The following is a 16,760-nucleotide window of genomic DNA, read 5'->3' as shown; positions in this document are numbered from 1 at the left end:
GAATTGATACTGCCAGACTGGGCTGAAAAGGCTTGGAAGAGACACCGGGGAAAGTGGGATAGTGAATTGATAATGGAGGTATAGCAGGACTGCAAAACCTTTTTAATTTAATGTAAACAAAATTAACTATTTCATATCCTGAAATGCTCTCTGTCTTTTGACTGGTCATAACTTCTTCCCTCATGCATAGATCTGATAGGTAAAATAATTTTCCATGCTCCCCTAATTTGTTTATGTTATCACCCTTTATGTCTAAATAATGTACCCATTTTGACCTTATCTTAGTAAATAGTGTGAGATGTTGGTCTATACTTAGTTTCTAACAAACTGCTTTTCAGTTTTCCCAGTAATTTTTTTTAGATAGTAAATTTTTTTGTACCAAAAGTTGGATCTTTGCATTTTTCAATCACTAGATTACTATGGTCATTTACTATGGTGTATTGTGTACACTGTAGGAGGCAGCTAGGTGACTCAGAGGATGGAACACTGGGTCTGGAGTCAGAGTCAAGAAAACCTGAGTTCAAATTCAGCCTCAACCAGCTGTGTGACCCTAGGCAAGTCACTTAACCTCTGTTTGCCTTAATCCATTGAAGAAGGAAATGGCATGCCAATCTATTATCTCTGGCAAGAAAATGCCATGAACAAAGTTGTTGTCTGTGGGGTCACAAAAAGTCAGAGACAGCTGCATGACTGAACACAACAAAAAGTGGGATTGCCTTGCGGCAGTCAGGGCCCAGTTCAGGCTGTGTAACATAAATTCCTCAACTCCCTCTTCCATAGGTACCCTGTTTCCCCGATAATAAGACCTATCCCGAAAATAAGCCCTCCCCTTACTGTGTAAGATTCCTCTAAAATAAGCCCTCCCCCGAAAATAAGCCCTCTGGTGTTTTTCTGTCCAAAAAAATTAATAAGACAGTGTCTTCTTATCGGGGAAACACGGTAGCTGCAGGCTTCATTACCTTCATCTTCTGGTTTGGATAGATGGATTTGGATGGATTTCTTTTATCTGTTGTGTTAGAGTTTATTCCCTTGCTCTTTTCAACAGATGAAACAACTCTTAACCTTGAATTGGCAGAAACCTTTCCTCTTTGACCTCTTCAGAGCTCTGACTGAAATTTTTGACCTCTAGAAAGGAGGAAGAAAGTACCTAGTCTTTCTAAACAGTCAGTCCTTTTGGTTTAGATCACGGTTGTCTCGGTGTTAGAACTCACCCTTACTTATGGTGAGCAGTTATATTGCCCATATTTCTATAGGGATCTCGTGCAGATGAATGACTTGGGACTAAGATATGGAGTCAGTCTATGATATGACCTGGAGGCCACAGGTTCCCCACCCCTGGACTATGCCCTACAACCAAATCCAGTTGCTTTGCTGGTCTTTTCATATACAGTTGAATTATTTAAGCCTCTGACTTTTTCTAAGGCATAGAATGTGTTCTTTATATCTGAAAGGGTTCTCCCTTTATATTTCTGGAATTCTGTCTTTTTCCCTTCCAATTTTAAACTTTACTGGAGTCCAAGCCTTATAAGAGTAAAGTTATTCCCTTCACCGAGAGACGCAGGCTACTTATAAAAGTATAAAAGGTGTCAAGTAAGAAACCAGACTTCCTGATTCTTAGGTCTCCAGATGCTGAGTGCCCTTACTCTCCCTGTGGCATTGAATCTATATTGATACGAGGAATTAAGGTAGAAAAACATAACTGTCTTTCATCCATCGTCATCAAACACTATTTATCCAGTGTCTTGGGGCATGTGGTGCTGTGCTATTTGGGATAGAAAATTAGCATATGTGCTGATTGACAGATTTATAAAATGTGTGTGTTACTGAGGCTTCTGGATGTCTTCTTGTAAAAACATGAGTTTAAAAAAAATAAATATTTTGGTACTTCTTTACCAACCCACTGGGCTGAGGCCCTTTTGCCTTGCCAACCCCAGGAAAGGCCCAACTGAAAAGATTTCTGCTCTCCCCCATCTGTAACCACACCCCTCCCCCTCTTCATACCCTAAGGCTAGACACACTAGGTTATTTGTCTCCCTAAACCACAGCAGAACTTTTCCAGCAATGACAGAGAAGGGTTTACTCCTATCCCGACTCCCTCCTTAGTCCCCTTCTTCAATTAGTACCAAGGGTTTCAATCATTCTGCAAACCTGAGCAGCAGTATGTTATTAAAACTCAGTTTCAGGAAAACCCATTCCCAAGCCCCCAGATTGTATAGAGATTTTCCAGGAGCTGCTGAAGTATGACTGCTATCTGAGATACTTCTCTGGAGGTGATTTATTTTCTTTCCTTTACTGCAAGATCTCTCCTATGAGGAAAAAAAATTCCTCCTGCGATGGGATGGGGCTGCCTGATAACTTGTGGGTGGAATTTTAGACTTTCCTCATTGTGCTATTAATAACACAGGACCTGGTTAGCTTAGGTCTCACCTGTCACTCTCCCATCTATCTTGACTGGTGAATGTGGTATGATCTTGTGCAATGGAAAGAATTGTGTTTAGGGGGTGAGAGGCCTCTGCCTTGAATTGTGGCTCCATTTCCTATTCCCTGTGGGACCTTAATTTATCATAAGTTACCTTATGTAAAATGAAAGGGTTTAGATGGGCTCTAAAGTCTTTTCCAGTTCTAAATCTATGGTCACTGCTGCCCTACAGTAGGGCTAATGGGCCATGAAACTGCATTGTACTCTTTATTCGCACCCCCATATCATCTGGGATACCTCAAGGGAATGGGTCACATCCCTGTACTCATATTATTTCATTTCATTCTTGGGCATGTAGCTAGGTGGCACAGTGGGTGGAAGGTTGGCCTTTGAGCGGGCAAACCTGATTCAACATCCTGCCTCAGACATTTGCTATCTTCATGACCCTGAGCACATCATTTAACCGTTCAGCCTCAGTTCCCTCATCTGTAAAGTGGGGATGATAATAGCACCTCCTTTATGGGGCTGTATTTAGATAATGTGCAGTTTGCAAGTCTAAAAGCACTTTATAAATGCTAGCTGTGATAATAATATTATTTGTCATATATTCCTAAGTGTAATAATAAAATGACTAAAACAACAATACATTGTTATTGTTCTATCATCCTGGGAAATAGGTGTGCATCCCCGTTGTACAGAGGAAGCACCAGCTTGGAATAATCACATCCATGCGACTTATCTAGACACTCACTTGCCCTGTGCTTCTTTCTACGCCCCATCGCTGTGACTTATAGAGCCAAACACCTCTACCCAATTTATATTGTTTTCGCCGATTAGAATGTGTGCTCCTTGGTGTCAGGCACTATTCCTTTTTTTTTTAGTATTTGTTTATCCAGCTCTTAACACAGTGCCTGGCATGTTCTAAATACTTAATAAATGCCTATTCATTCATTCATTCATTCATGGAATCCCTCTCTTCCCTCAACATGGAAGTTCTACACGAAGTCCTTACTCAGCCCAATGCTGGTGCTCTCCCCCTCAGACTATCTTGTATTTACTTGTATTGATTCTCCTTATGTTTATCTTGCATATGCTGATGTGAGCTACATGTGGAGTAGTGAATAGAAAACTGACCTTGGAGCCAGGAAGACCTCAATTCAAGTCCTGCTTCTAAAACGTATTTGATGTGTGACCCTGGGCAGGTCACTTAAGTTGCTGAGAGGGTACCAACCAGTATTATTAGAAGGTATTTCTTCTTCTAGGAGTTCCCTATGCCAATGAAATCACAGATTCAGGCCCTCTATACTTAAAGATGAACCTCATATCTTTTCGATTACAATGTGAGTTCCTTGCTAGTAGAAGCTGTTTCATTCATTGTATTCTGTATTTTCAGTGCCAGGTACATTAATAAATACCTATGAATTGCTTGATTCAGAGAGGTTTCCTAACTTGTTACTGTCAGAGGTAGGATTTGAACCTAAATCATCCTGCTTCCAGATCTGGGTCTTTTCCCACAACCCTCTGTTGTCTCTGGATGATGAGCATGAATCCTTTGACAATTTATAGATGTATTTACAATAAAAGAAGCCCACATTTGTATATTGCTTTAAGGTTACTGCCATCCTATGAGGTAGGCAATGCAATTATGAGTGTTATTATTTCAATAATGAAGACCCAAGTAAATTCAGTAACTTAAACTGAACCAAATTGTGATCCCCAATCTGGAATGCTAGGCATTGAATTGTTGAACATGGAACTTAGCCCAAACATATTGATTCCTCAGTGAACCATGATCTGAGCCAAAGTTTCACTTGTTACTTTAAAAACAATTGCTGAATGTACTAGTTCAAACTGAAATTGAACCTAGATTTGTTTTTTTTTCCTTCTAAAATGATTAAACCAAAATTATACCAGCACCCTAGCATCTGTCTGAACCAAGACCAAGCAGGTATAACAGTTGAGTGGAAAGACTGTTGTCCTTGGAGACTTGAGGGATGTGGGCTTGATTCCCAGCTCTGGCACTTCCTTAGTTAACCATGGGTGAAAAAGTTAATCTTCCTCACTCTGCTTCTTCATCTGCATGGAACAACGGTCTCCCCCTAAACTCAAACAATCCACAAGTCTCAGCTTCCTCAGCAGCAGGAATTACAGGTATGCACCACCACACTTCACTCATTCCCTCTTCTACCTGCCCAGAGAAAGGTAGAGAATGCCAGAGACCAGATTGATTGGAGTAGGCTGCCACTCTAATTCCTGAACAAAATAAATGCACGTTTTTGGTTCTACTAGATTCCATCCTCCTTTCACTCAATTCTACCAACAATGTCACCAAAATAATCATGCTGGTTACAGGCAAGTCTTTTCTCCTTGGCATTTGACTGGAAGGAACCATTTTCCTCCTCTCTTTTTCTTGTGCCCTTACCCCTATACCACCTGCATACCAGACTTTATGGAGTGGCCAGTGACTGTACTTCATTTTTGATCACAAGAAGCTTATCAGGATTTACATCTTGCTTTGTATGTTTTAAGTTAATGTAATAAGAACATAAGGTCCTTTCAACATGGATTCTAGATAGGCTGATACACCAGACAGCTGTCTTCTCCTTTTCCTACTTCTTGTATTATATATCTACTTCCTTCTTCTTCATCATTCTCTTGCTTCCTCCTGCCCTCCTCCCACTCCATTCCCCTCATCCCAGGTTCTTCAGTCCTGATATGATGGAAGCCATCAGAATTCTTCTCACCTCCACAGCTCACTTCTTTCTTCTCTCCCTTGTGGAATCTTATAATCATCCCCTTGGAAAGACAGATCTTCAGGATTCCCAATAGTATCACACTTTCTCCTCATAGTCCCACTCCCAGGGGAGAAATATGACCATCTGCCTGGCCTCTGAGGACATGTTAGTTTTCCTTGTCAAAGGACACTTGTGTCCTATTGACAAGGGTGAGAAGTAATTGGAAAACTTGATTCCCTGACTTGGCTAGCCTCAGAGCCCCAGAGACTTCCACAGAAGTGCTGATAGGACTATAAACCTCATGTGTAACTGATCACATCTATTATCTCAGACAGTGGAGAGAGAGACAGAGAGAGACAGAGAGACAGAGACAGAGAGAGACAGAGACATAGAGAGACAGACAGACAGAGAAGAGAATAGGGAAAGGGGAAATGGGGAAACATTGGATAAACATCTTTCTTGTTCTTGTCTTAGAGGTCAAATGACTATTTTGGGTTCTGAGAATGGGTCAGACAGGGCATCTCCATTCCAGCAGACCCATATGAGAGTGAGCAGAATGTTGAGAACATTCACCAGGGATTCTCAGCTAGAGGAGCCTCTAATCCATAGCTTACACTTTTTCTACTACGGATCCCTTTCTGAGTTCAGGCAGTGTTTGGCATTGCATGGCCTGAGGGCATGCACAGTGCAAAGTGTGTATGTTTTGTGTTCAGAACAGAGGTTATAGTGAAGCTGCATGATGCAACATGGGCAAATGCTGCCAGAAACACCTTGGATTCATTCTGAATTTGATTTTAAATGAATTTTTGGTCGTTGCACAATCAGAAACCTTTTGCTGTTGCCAAATTTTTCATGACCCCATATGGGGTCACAACCCATAATTTAAGAAGCTCTGCTCAAGAGCAGGAAATCTTAATATTAATTTTGTGGACTTGCTTTTAAAAGTATTTTGATAACTGTATTTTAATATAATTGGTTTCTTTCCTAATCCTAAGTATTTACTTTTTTACATTTTAGATAGTAGTCTGAAAAGTGGACCATAGGTATCACTAGGTTGCCAAATCGATCCCTGACACAATAAAGGTCTAAGAACCCTGGATCTGAGAGGGACACGACAGAGGTTGACCTGGTAGGAGAGATAAGAAAGGACACCTCAAGTTCCCCCACATGTAGCCAAGATGCTCCTTTTCTCTGACGAGACCCTTCTGTTTCAATCCAAAGAATCAAATTCCTTTAAAATTTGCATAGGAAAGCAATGGTGGCTAGCCAAGCTCATAGCCTAACAAATTAACATTTGACATTTTGCTGGATGTGTGATTCCATAAGAGTCGAGACTCCCTGAAGTGAGGCATTTGGAAACCTTTTGGTGACCTCATTTTATTTGGTTTCTATTTAGGTCTTTCCATAAACCTTGCATAGATGATGACTTAGCATTTTAGTAACTTTCCTTAACTTTCTTCAATAACTTGGGGGCACCAACCACTCAGATTGACCAATTGTCCCCTTTCATTCTCTCTATATAACTGACTGATGTCCTACTCCACTTGTAGATATTCTGAAACATCCATTTGATACCACTTCTCACAATAAGTCATCCTTAATAATACTGTATAGTCAACTTATAACCATATTGCATCTTGGCTATTATACTTATTATTTTGATTCTTTTGAAATCATGTTTTAGGACTCAGACACACAGAAAGCATCACAGGGAGGTTTTCTTAAAGAAATGACATGGATGTAATATTAACATTTATCTTTTAGAAATAAAATACAAATTAAAGAAGAATTCATTTTGTTTACTGTTCTCTTGACATTAATTATCATTATCTTTAGATGTAACAGATAACATGTTAGAATCCGTATGTGGAAATCTTGCTATTAATATGTGTTACTTAAGGACCCTCAGATAGCTAACTCAGGTATTAGATGCTTTGTGAGTCAGAATCTTCTCCAAACTATAGCTCACAAGCCCCCATCCATGTGTCTACCTTTACCTGTCAGCCAGATGACACAATTCATAACAAAACATTTAAATGCAGTATAGTAATAACTAAAAGATTCCCCCTATAATCCTTGAGTTCCCTCTCCCACAAATACACACACACATTCCTAATGGAGAGTGACTCTCCATAGAAATCATGTGTGGAAATAGTCACCTACATGAATGAGTGCCCATATCGGGGATATGTATTACTAGGGGACAACTTATATCTCCAATACTTCAAAGCTACAGATGTCTTCAACTGATGTTATCATGTTGCTCTCTGCTGGACCTAATCCCTAGCAAATGTTATTTTCCATCTCTTCTTTTTAGGTGGCATATCTAGCCTGATTTTTGTTGATACCCAATGAGTATCATATCTCTGGTCCAATTGGTTCTTTTAGCTACCACCACCATCTAATGGGAATGTTTCAAAGTTAATAAACTTCTTCCCTGAAGGGAATAGTACAGTTTGCTAAATCTGATGAAAGAAGAGCTGTAACTCTTTCAGTCTGACCTCTCTGCTTTCTGTTTCAGTCTCCTCTGTTTCTTATGTCTCACTTATCTGTACTAGGCATCTGCTTAGATAATTTAAATTACATTTGTTACATGAACTGCTGCCCTGGTCACAGAGCATGGCCTTATACTACACTATAGTGGTTTCAATTGTTTAACTCTAGCCATAGGTAACTTGACATTTTCATTTCTAGTATATTTATATTTTGGTTTATATGACCTCCAATTATTTCCAAAACTAATGCAGAGTTCACTTGGTCATTTATGTACCTATTTCCAGATGTGCTAATTTCTGCAGAAGGATCATTTTGCATGTGAGAAGAAAGAAGGAAAGAGAGTCAGAGTCAGAGCTAGAAAGAGAGGGTGAGGGAGAGGAAGAGGAAAGGGGGGAGGGGAAGGAGGGGAAGAGAGAGACAGAGATAGAGAGAGGGAGAGAGAGAGAGGGAGAGAGAGAGAGAGACAGAGACAGAGACAGAGACAGAGAGACAGAGAGAGAGAAACAGAGAGAGACAGAGACAGAGAAAGAGAGATAGAGACATAGAGAGACAGAGAGCAGACAAAGAGAGACAGAGATAGAGATAGACAGACAGTCAGAGAGACAGACAGAGACAGAGAGAGAATATGAATGATTGGCCTAGGACCTCAGAAGTCATACAGTTCAGTATATACCTGAAGAAGGAATCTTTCCTACAACATCTCTGACAAGTAGCTATAAAATTTTAAGGATTTTAAGGTAGAAAGGGACCTCAATGACCCTCTAGTCCAACACACAGCTAAAAAGAAATCCTCATTGTAACATCTTTGACAAATTATCCTCCATCTTATCTTCCACCCCCAAACACACACACACACACACACACACACACACACACACAAAACCCTGCTTAAAACCCAGATTTTGGAAAGACCATGAGACTCTGCTTTTGTAACCTGTAATCATACTGAATCAAATGACCTTTTTGCCTTTCTATTTCTTGGTAAGTTTCTGTCTTCTCTGGATTCCTCTTAGGACATGTGCATTCAGGTTTGACAGGTAGACAACCCTCGGTCAAACTACCCACTTGGTACCATCTCTGGATCCTTGGCAAAAGAAGTAAGAAGCATTTAGGGCTTGCCTCCTGGTTTCCCTTGGATAAGTGAAAAAAACAATGAGTAGAGAGATTTTTCTGGTGGCCTGCCACTGAATTGTCACGGTTCTGGTCCTATTGGACTGTAGCCTCCCATTTATCCTACAACCCCCATGCCTGTCCTGAACATCATCCAGCCTCTATCTGAGGTCCTCCCATGAGTGGGGAGTCTCCATGTCCTGGGGCAGCCCAGGCTCCTCTGTCCAGCTTTAACTGCCATGCATACCTAATATTGTTCCATTGCATTTCACTTGCTCTCATCGATAAGATGACAGGAGAACTTAGTTCTGGCTCCTTTAGTTTATTAAGTAGTTTTGTGAACTTGGGTGAATCACTTAATTCTTCTTCATTTTGAATGACAAGTAGGACAGAGTTGAACGAGATCATAAGCAAGGTCCTTTGGTGCTAATGTCATAAGAAATGATGATTATGGATATAAAGTTAATTTTTCATGAATATTATTCAAATGTTGGTTCTTTTACAGTGATGGACATCTTGCTTCCATCACTGACCATAAAATTCCATTACTGAATCAACTTGGTATATTTTAGCTGTGCAAGTAAAATGTATCGGGCTAACGTTAGTCCATTTATTGAAACAGCAGGTCCATCTGCTGTCTTCTTGATGGGCTACATGTTCAGCTTCTCTATAGTGGGCAACCTAGAAAACTTAAATAGCATCTGTTATGTGAACTGCTGTGTTTGCGATATAGTCATTAAACTGCTTTGTGCAGCTGTTGCAAAATACATATATCTGAAAAATATGTTCTATATATTTAGGTACTTGTTATACACACACACACACACACACATATAAATCATGTGGAAGGACGCCTGCCTTGTCGATTCAGGAAAATAAATGCATCCTTTCAATGTCACCACATCCACAGGGCGGGAGCATTTAGAAATGGCTAGTGTTATTGTTGGGAAATGCTTAATGCTATAGAGGCCAGAGAATCCAACATTTGCACTGAGGTCCAGTGTTGGGAGTGGATAGAGCTATGGAATCAAGATATATAGTCTCTTTCCTGATGGATGGCTCAGCCCTTGAGATGTACATTCTTCACCTATGAAAGGGGTTAATCATACCTACCCCTCTTTGTGCCTTTGAGGATCAATAAAATAAATGTCTGTGAAGCACACTGAACTCATTGGGGGAAAAGGTGGTATGTTACTACTATTATCACTAGTAGAAAGAGTCATAGTGTATACCTCTCTTCAGCCATGCCCCCCAGGCCTTTTTCTAAAATTAATGCATGTATGCCTGTCCAAGTCCATGAATGATTGTTGAAAAGAATCATTGTTGCTCTTCACTGAGATCAGAACCCAAGGAAAGAGGTAAAGTAGAAGTTAGATGACGAACTGATTTTTAAAATAACAAAAAATTATTTATGCCTGGTGTTTTTACATCATTTATCACATTCCTTTCTTAATATATTCCTCCCCCTCCCCACTCCCACAAGAAGATATGTCTTTTAACAAAGATTTAAAAGGAAAAAAGAAAAACAACAGTTTAATAAAACCAGCCAAGACGTTGATTGGATCTGACAATGTATATGCTATATCATAACTGTATACCCCCACCTCTGAAATAAAGGGAAGGATGTGCATTTTCTCAATTCTTCTCCAGGTTGAATTTAATCATTATAATTACATAGGGCTCAGGTTCATCTTTTTGTTCTTACCATATACCTTGTTGTAGCTGTTGAATCTATTGCTTTCTTGGTTCTGCTTACTGCTGTTTCATCAATTTAAATCTATATAGTTCACATATGCTTATGGGGACAATGCTGGAGTGGCACCTGGCACAGAACTGGGCACACATTCTGGCTTTGTGGGGATGGACTGTCATCCCTGAAGGACATATTTAGGTGGGGATGCACAATCCCTGTTGGTCCCTGTGACTGGAGAGCTGTGTCAAAGAAGACCGGTGACAGAACAGGAAGGACTGTCCCCTCATCAGGCTTTAAGAGCAGTAGAAAAGCTTCCTCTTCCTCTCTTTTTAAGTGCATTGCCTGGGACTCTGGAGGAAGGGAGCATTGTTTCATTTTTTGCTTTGTACCACCAGAGTCTGGCATTGAACCATGCCCCCCAAAAGGCATTTAATAAACATTTATTAAATTGAACTGAATTCTGAGTGAAGCTATATTATGAGATTGGGATTCTTCTTCCCTGAAGATTTTTGAGAAAAATATAGGAAGTCATCTATCTTGGACAGTATGATCCTGCCTTGGAGATGAGGGCCAGATTGGAAAGCCTGAATTTTTTTCCTACAACCAGTATAATTTCAAAATTACACTGCATGCTGGGATGTAGAAGGATAGACTCCACTGGTCCTCTTCTTCCCAGGCCTGGAGAGACTAAGGCTCTGTGGATGTACTGAGTAGGGCGCTTGGTCCTTTGGTCCCATGGGAAGACCCTATGGAATTGTCTGGGCTTCCTGAACATCAGTGTTGACAGACTTTTGGGGGTGGGGAGAGGGGAGATCTGCTGAAGCAGGGGCTAGAAGGGAAAAAAAAATATACTCTGAAGAAGGAAATCTCATTCCCAGACATTGAAGAGAAGCTTGTGGGGCCCCAGAAGAGAAACAATAAATAAAAGAAAATGCACAAGAATCTTGTGCTTTCCCTGTACTTCAGAGAGCAGGTTTTATATATATTTCAACACCCAAACTGCTCTCAAGAATGAAGCAGACATGCACGTGCCTGTAAAACCAAAACACAGCTGGTGGGTCTAATTTTAGGTCTACCAGTGTTGGCAATGTCCCTCTAACCAATGAGGACTGTCTGATTTCCCAGAGCCCATGCCAGGAGGGGAATTCAGCTGCACTCAACATACAGCTATTACGTGTGAGCTCAGAGATTGCACCTTCCTTGGTGCCCAGGCTATTACATATAGGGGCTACTATGGCTGAGGTGTGCCTGCTGAGGTTAGAGGAAAGAGAACCAGGATCCTTACAGGGGAGCTCTTGGCTCTCTCATTTCTAGTGTTTTCAGAGTCTGAACGTGAGACTTTCAATTCAAAATGGATCTGGCTTGTTGGTCCCCAAGTTAGGTCATCCAAAACTCAGAAGTGGTAAGCAGGAATACAGGTCAAAAATGTCCCAGCCAACAAATGATTTTCTTAGTTAATTTTTAGTCTTTGTTCTCTGGCATGGCTGAGGTTCTGCTTAATCAAATCTCTGGTTAATACAAACATTATCATGGATCCTGAAAATAAGTCATAATATTTTAGACTTTTAGAGCTGAAAGAAAATAAAACCATAATCTAAACTAATTTCATTTTACAGATAGGGAAACTGAGGCATAGAGCAGTTGTGACTTCTCCAAGGTCACACAATCAGTTAGTGACAGAGCTACAAACTAGAAACCGGTTCTAGTTCTAAGTTCTTTCTTTACTTTTTAATTTCTTTATTATGATGAACAAGAATTATTACATGGTGAAAAATGCTTCTTAAAATCACCTAAGTTCCAAAAGCAAGAAGACAACTTCCAAGGAAGCTCTCTTTTGGGAGCCTAAAGAATGTTTTCAGTTTTGCTAGTGTCTGAGGCTCAAAGAGGCTGGGGTTCTCCCAAGGTCAAACAGGGAGTGTCAGAAGTAATCTGTGATTACTGTGAGTCGCTGTGAGTCAATCAGAATTTAAGTGTATTGTATTTGGTTGTTTCAGTCATTCCGACTCTTCATGACCCCATTTGGGTTTTTCTTGGCAAAGATACTAGACTGATTTGCCATTTCCTTCTCCAGCTCATTTTACAGATGAGGAAACTCAGGCAAACAGGGTTAGGTGACATGTCCAGGTTCACATAGCTATTAGGTATCTGAGTTTGGATTTGAACTTATAAAGATGAGTTTTCCTGGTTCCAAGTCTAGTGTTCTATCTCCTGGACCACTTAGCTGCTTACTTTATTTGCTAAGCTCTAGGAATTCAGGAAAAGTAGAAACATAGTCCCTACTCTCAAGGAGCTCTCATTCCAATGGGGGAGACAAACACATAAATGAACAGTTACAGGATAAATGGAAGGCGATCTGAGAGAGAAGGCACTAGCAGCAGGGATGAGGTGTCTGGGAATGTCCTTTCGAAGAAGGTGTGATCTGAACTGAGTCCAGAGGGAAGCCAGGAGTCAGGGGCAAGGAAGGACAACACGCCAGGTATGGAGAAAAAGCAGGTGAAGAATCATATGAGAGGCAGTAAGGAGCCCAGTGTAGTTAGATCAGAAAGTACATGGAGAGGAGTCAAGCTCAAGAATACTTGAAAAGTAGAAGGGGCAAGTTGTGGACAACTTTACACACCAACAAAGGTCCTCTGACTTCAGAACCAGCACTCCTGTCTGTTACAACACTCTGCCATATGCCATCACACACCCTACCCCTCCTCCACTGCTGTTCACTTTTTATTATCAGAGGCAACGGGTTAGGGGAGAAGAGGACAGATCTGATAGTGCAATTTATTCGGGCCAGCAGCCTCCTGGGAGACCAGCATGGGAGTCTATGAAAGCCCCTCCTGAGGGATTGTTTCACTCTCTCTATTTATGTCTCTAGCACCTAGCAGAAGTACCCAAAGTCGAGTAGTCCCGTAATAAAGCCTTGTTCATTGTTAATTGATTGAAAGGCAAAGACAGCAGTAAACAAATGGAGGGTACCACCACTCTCCACCAAGAGTTGGTGCCCATATCCAATACCCCACTGCTTTCCCTTTGGCATAACCCCATACCAAGGTTAAGGCAGAAGAAAAAGTTTATAATCCATTTAAGCAGCCTTCTTTTAGGATTCCGACAGGAACCCTGGGAAGAAGTAGTACCTGAGGATGAAAGCCTGTGTTTTTTGCTCCAAAGTCCCCTTTTTCCAGCTTTTCCTCAGCCCCACCCCCACTTCTAAGGCAGTAGCCAGGGTAATGAGGCTTGCCCCTTATTCCTTCCCATTCACCCTCTTCCTCTCAGACCTAGACTTTTATGGCAAAGCTCCTATTTTGGAGAGAGGCTTACACCCCCCATCACCCATACAAAGTGTGAGGGACAGTGAACAAGGGTATGTCTTGCTTGGCACATGGGCGAACAAACTTAGCTCTGTCTACCTTGGGAGTGCACAATAATATGCAGCTGAAGGATTCTGGTTGTTTTTTTTTCTCCTGGTGGTTTTCTTTTCTTTTTTCTTTTTTAATTTTGAGGAAGCATGGTATTGTTCCTGGTTAGGATGTCTATATTCTCCTTCCTCTAATTCCCGTTTTTTCATAGCTTTTCAGAACCCTCAAAAGGGACCAATGGCCTACAGGGGCTTTGAATGTTGAGCAAGAAGGGAAACATTAGAGACAGAAAGACCTGTTAGATTGCTAAGACCATCCTCCTGCTGAAGCAAGGGGAAAGAAAAAAATTGCAAGGCTAGGGGATTGGACTCTTTCTCACTTAATAAAGAGAAGAGGGATAAGTGACCTCTGAGAAATATTCTCCCTCTCACTCATTTCCTTCCTTTGTTGGTTTCAATTTGAGTCAATTAGTACAGAAAACTAGTTTGTGAAGCCCGCCGCCGCCAACGCCTGCGGTTTTTTATTTATCTATTTATTTGTTTGTTTGTTGCGTTGTCTGGATGTTTTTCTCCATCCCCTCCCTCTTCCCGGAGCCTTGTTCTTGAATCTTGTCTGGTTCAGCATTTCACCGGCTTGGTTAAGTATCTTGTAAGGAAATCATTTATAATAAAGCTGGTATGCTTGGGTTTATCATTTATAAGTGTGGGTCAGGATTTAGTTCGCTATGTTAAACTCTCCATGCTGCATGTGATTTGTCAAGCTTTGTCAGGAACAAAAAGTTGTAGAGATGTGCAAAGCACGACTGCTTGGTTTCCATGGAGACACTGCTAGTTAGGCTATGGAAATCCTGAAAAGGCCAGAGGATGAGTGACAATACAAGGATTTAGCGGCTGATCTGAAGAGCCAGACTGAATTAATGAGATTTTTCACAGAGAGTTATTAGCAAGGCTAGCACGGTGTGGCACTAAGGCCTCTTTCGTTTTCTCAGCTGCAGTCTTGGAAAACAGAAATGGAAAGATTTAATTGCTGTTTTTTAAACCCTTTAAGATTATTTTAACCTATAACATTTTAAGGATGTAATGAAAAGCAGGGCTTTTTTTTTTATCATCCAGTTACTGTTATTACTGTGTTTTGGGTGGCAGTTGCCCTTTATCTGTATGGAGATGGGAAATTCAATAGTACTTATTATATTGAGCATTTAATCCCCACATACTGTGAACACGGTACTGTTCAAAGTAGGTTATCTGGAGCTCCATTTAGAGCCAAGGGAGAGATACCATGTCACTGACTTTATATGTCCCAGGGCTATATTAATTATTTATTATAGGCCACTAATACAAACTGTTAACTCTGCCTACTAGTCATTTGTTCATTTACCTACCTACTGTTGCTACTTCTTGGAGTTTGGTGTGGAGTTGTTTTGCTTTTAATTGGTTACTTGTGGCCTTACTACTTGTGTAGTGAGCAGGCCTGAAAATGACTTTCATCTATCAGGTGGCAATGTCCTTGACCTATGAAGTCCGTCAGAAGGAAGGTCCCCATGTCCCATTCCTGTCCACAGATGGAGGCTGGAACTCGTTAGGTCTTGTTCCTTAGCAGCAGCAAGGTTGCCTCTGAGAATGAAAATGGTGGCTGCCATGAAAGGTCCAGATGTCTTTTCATTTTCTCCTGTACATCTCCCCACCTCCTGTACATCTCTTTGGAAAAAAAAAAAAAACAATATCTAGTATCTCTTGAAATCAATCAGTGCCATGCGGGAAAAGTAATGTGCCAGGAGCTGCTCTTTCTTGCTGGTTTGCATAAGGGGCACATGCCCATATGCTTCTGGAAGATGTGAAACCATAATGTTGCCTGCTGAGTAATCCACAACAAAAGCACATGCAGCCTGCATTCCCCAGATTCCTGTACAGTAGGCTAATCCACTTAATCTCACAGTTAGATTCCCTGGCTGGAATTTCACAGTCTCTTTGGACTTAGTGGTTTTTCAAATCTCTGATTAAGCACACTTACCCCTCTGTTATTGTCTCTATTCCCTGAGTGATTTTATGGACAAGAAATCAGAAAAGTTGGAATGATGGGAGGTCGAGATTCCCTCTTTCCTTCTTTTAAAATAATTTTCTTCTGTTAAATTGCCTGCTTTTTTTTTTTTTTGCCAATGAGGCCTAACACATGGCAGCATTCTTATTCCCAAAGTTATAGAGTAATTACTTCCCCTTTCCCCTATCTGACCTCTAGCCCCACTCCCTCAAAAAAGAAAATTACTTATCATAGACTAAGGTTAAATGGAGGGGTCTTATATTAATGGAAGCACAGCAGAGTTGTGAGGTAGAGAACTATCTAAATTTGAGAAGTCTCTCTCTTGAGTCTTAGGTGAATTCTCTCAAGTAACAGAAAGAGCACAGGACATGAGATCAGGAGAAATTTGGGTTTGAAGATAACCTCTGACATTTCCTAGTTATATGTAAGCATCAGAAAATCACTTTTTTTAAAACTACTTTTAACCTCAGTTTTATCATCTATAAGGCAGAGAAGTTGATTCCTTACTCACCAGAGTAGAACCATTCCTAGAAATTCTTTTACTTGGTGAGGGCCTGGAGTGGATATTCTGGCCATGGCACAGAGGACAACCTGGAAGGAGATGGCATGTGTTAGGGGAGACCTAGGACAGTCTAACTCAGGTGCTGTTGCTTTAGGAAAGTGGGTGGCCCATTCACCAGAGAGATCTACCTATCCCCCTCCCCAGCCACCTCTCTAGGAGTTATTATGGGGTTATTCTTGGGAGTGGGAACTTGACAGGCGAGCCTATGGATGGAGCCAGGAGAAAGAACACATTTGTACCACACAGCCCAAGATTTGCAGGGATGGTGGGATCACCTTAGGGAGGAAGTATACCACCTGGATGTCATAGCCCTAGAGCAAACCCCTTGTGGCAATGCATGTGTGTGTGTGCATGTGTGTGC

At 41.0% G+C, this 16,760-nt stretch overlaps 1 long non-coding RNA gene across 1 annotated transcript in view; it reads right to left on the bottom strand.

The window, feature by feature from the left end:
* Nucleotides 1–13,827: 13,827 nt before the first annotated feature.
* Nucleotides 13,828–16,760, bottom strand: part of LOC138164522 (uncharacterized) — a 64,265-nt gene continuing 61,332 nt past the window's right edge. Inside the window, exons 2-3 of the long non-coding RNA XR_011169100.1 lie at nucleotides 16,349–16,428; nucleotides 13,828–15,497 (exon numbers count right to left, since the gene is read on the bottom strand). This is a non-coding gene — a long non-coding RNA (uncharacterized lncRNA). The remainder of the gene's footprint in view (nucleotides 15,498–16,348; nucleotides 16,429–16,760) is intronic.

This window comes from Petaurus breviceps, unplaced genomic scaffold, assembly GCF_028583685.1.
Source record: "Petaurus breviceps papuanus isolate PSGF00001 unplaced genomic scaffold, PetGlider_PUasm1.0 190, whole genome shotgun sequence".
In the NCBI taxonomy this organism is placed as follows: domain Eukaryota; kingdom Metazoa; phylum Chordata; class Mammalia; order Diprotodontia; family Petauridae; genus Petaurus; species Petaurus breviceps.
This window is presented reverse-complemented; position numbering and strand designations above follow the sequence as displayed.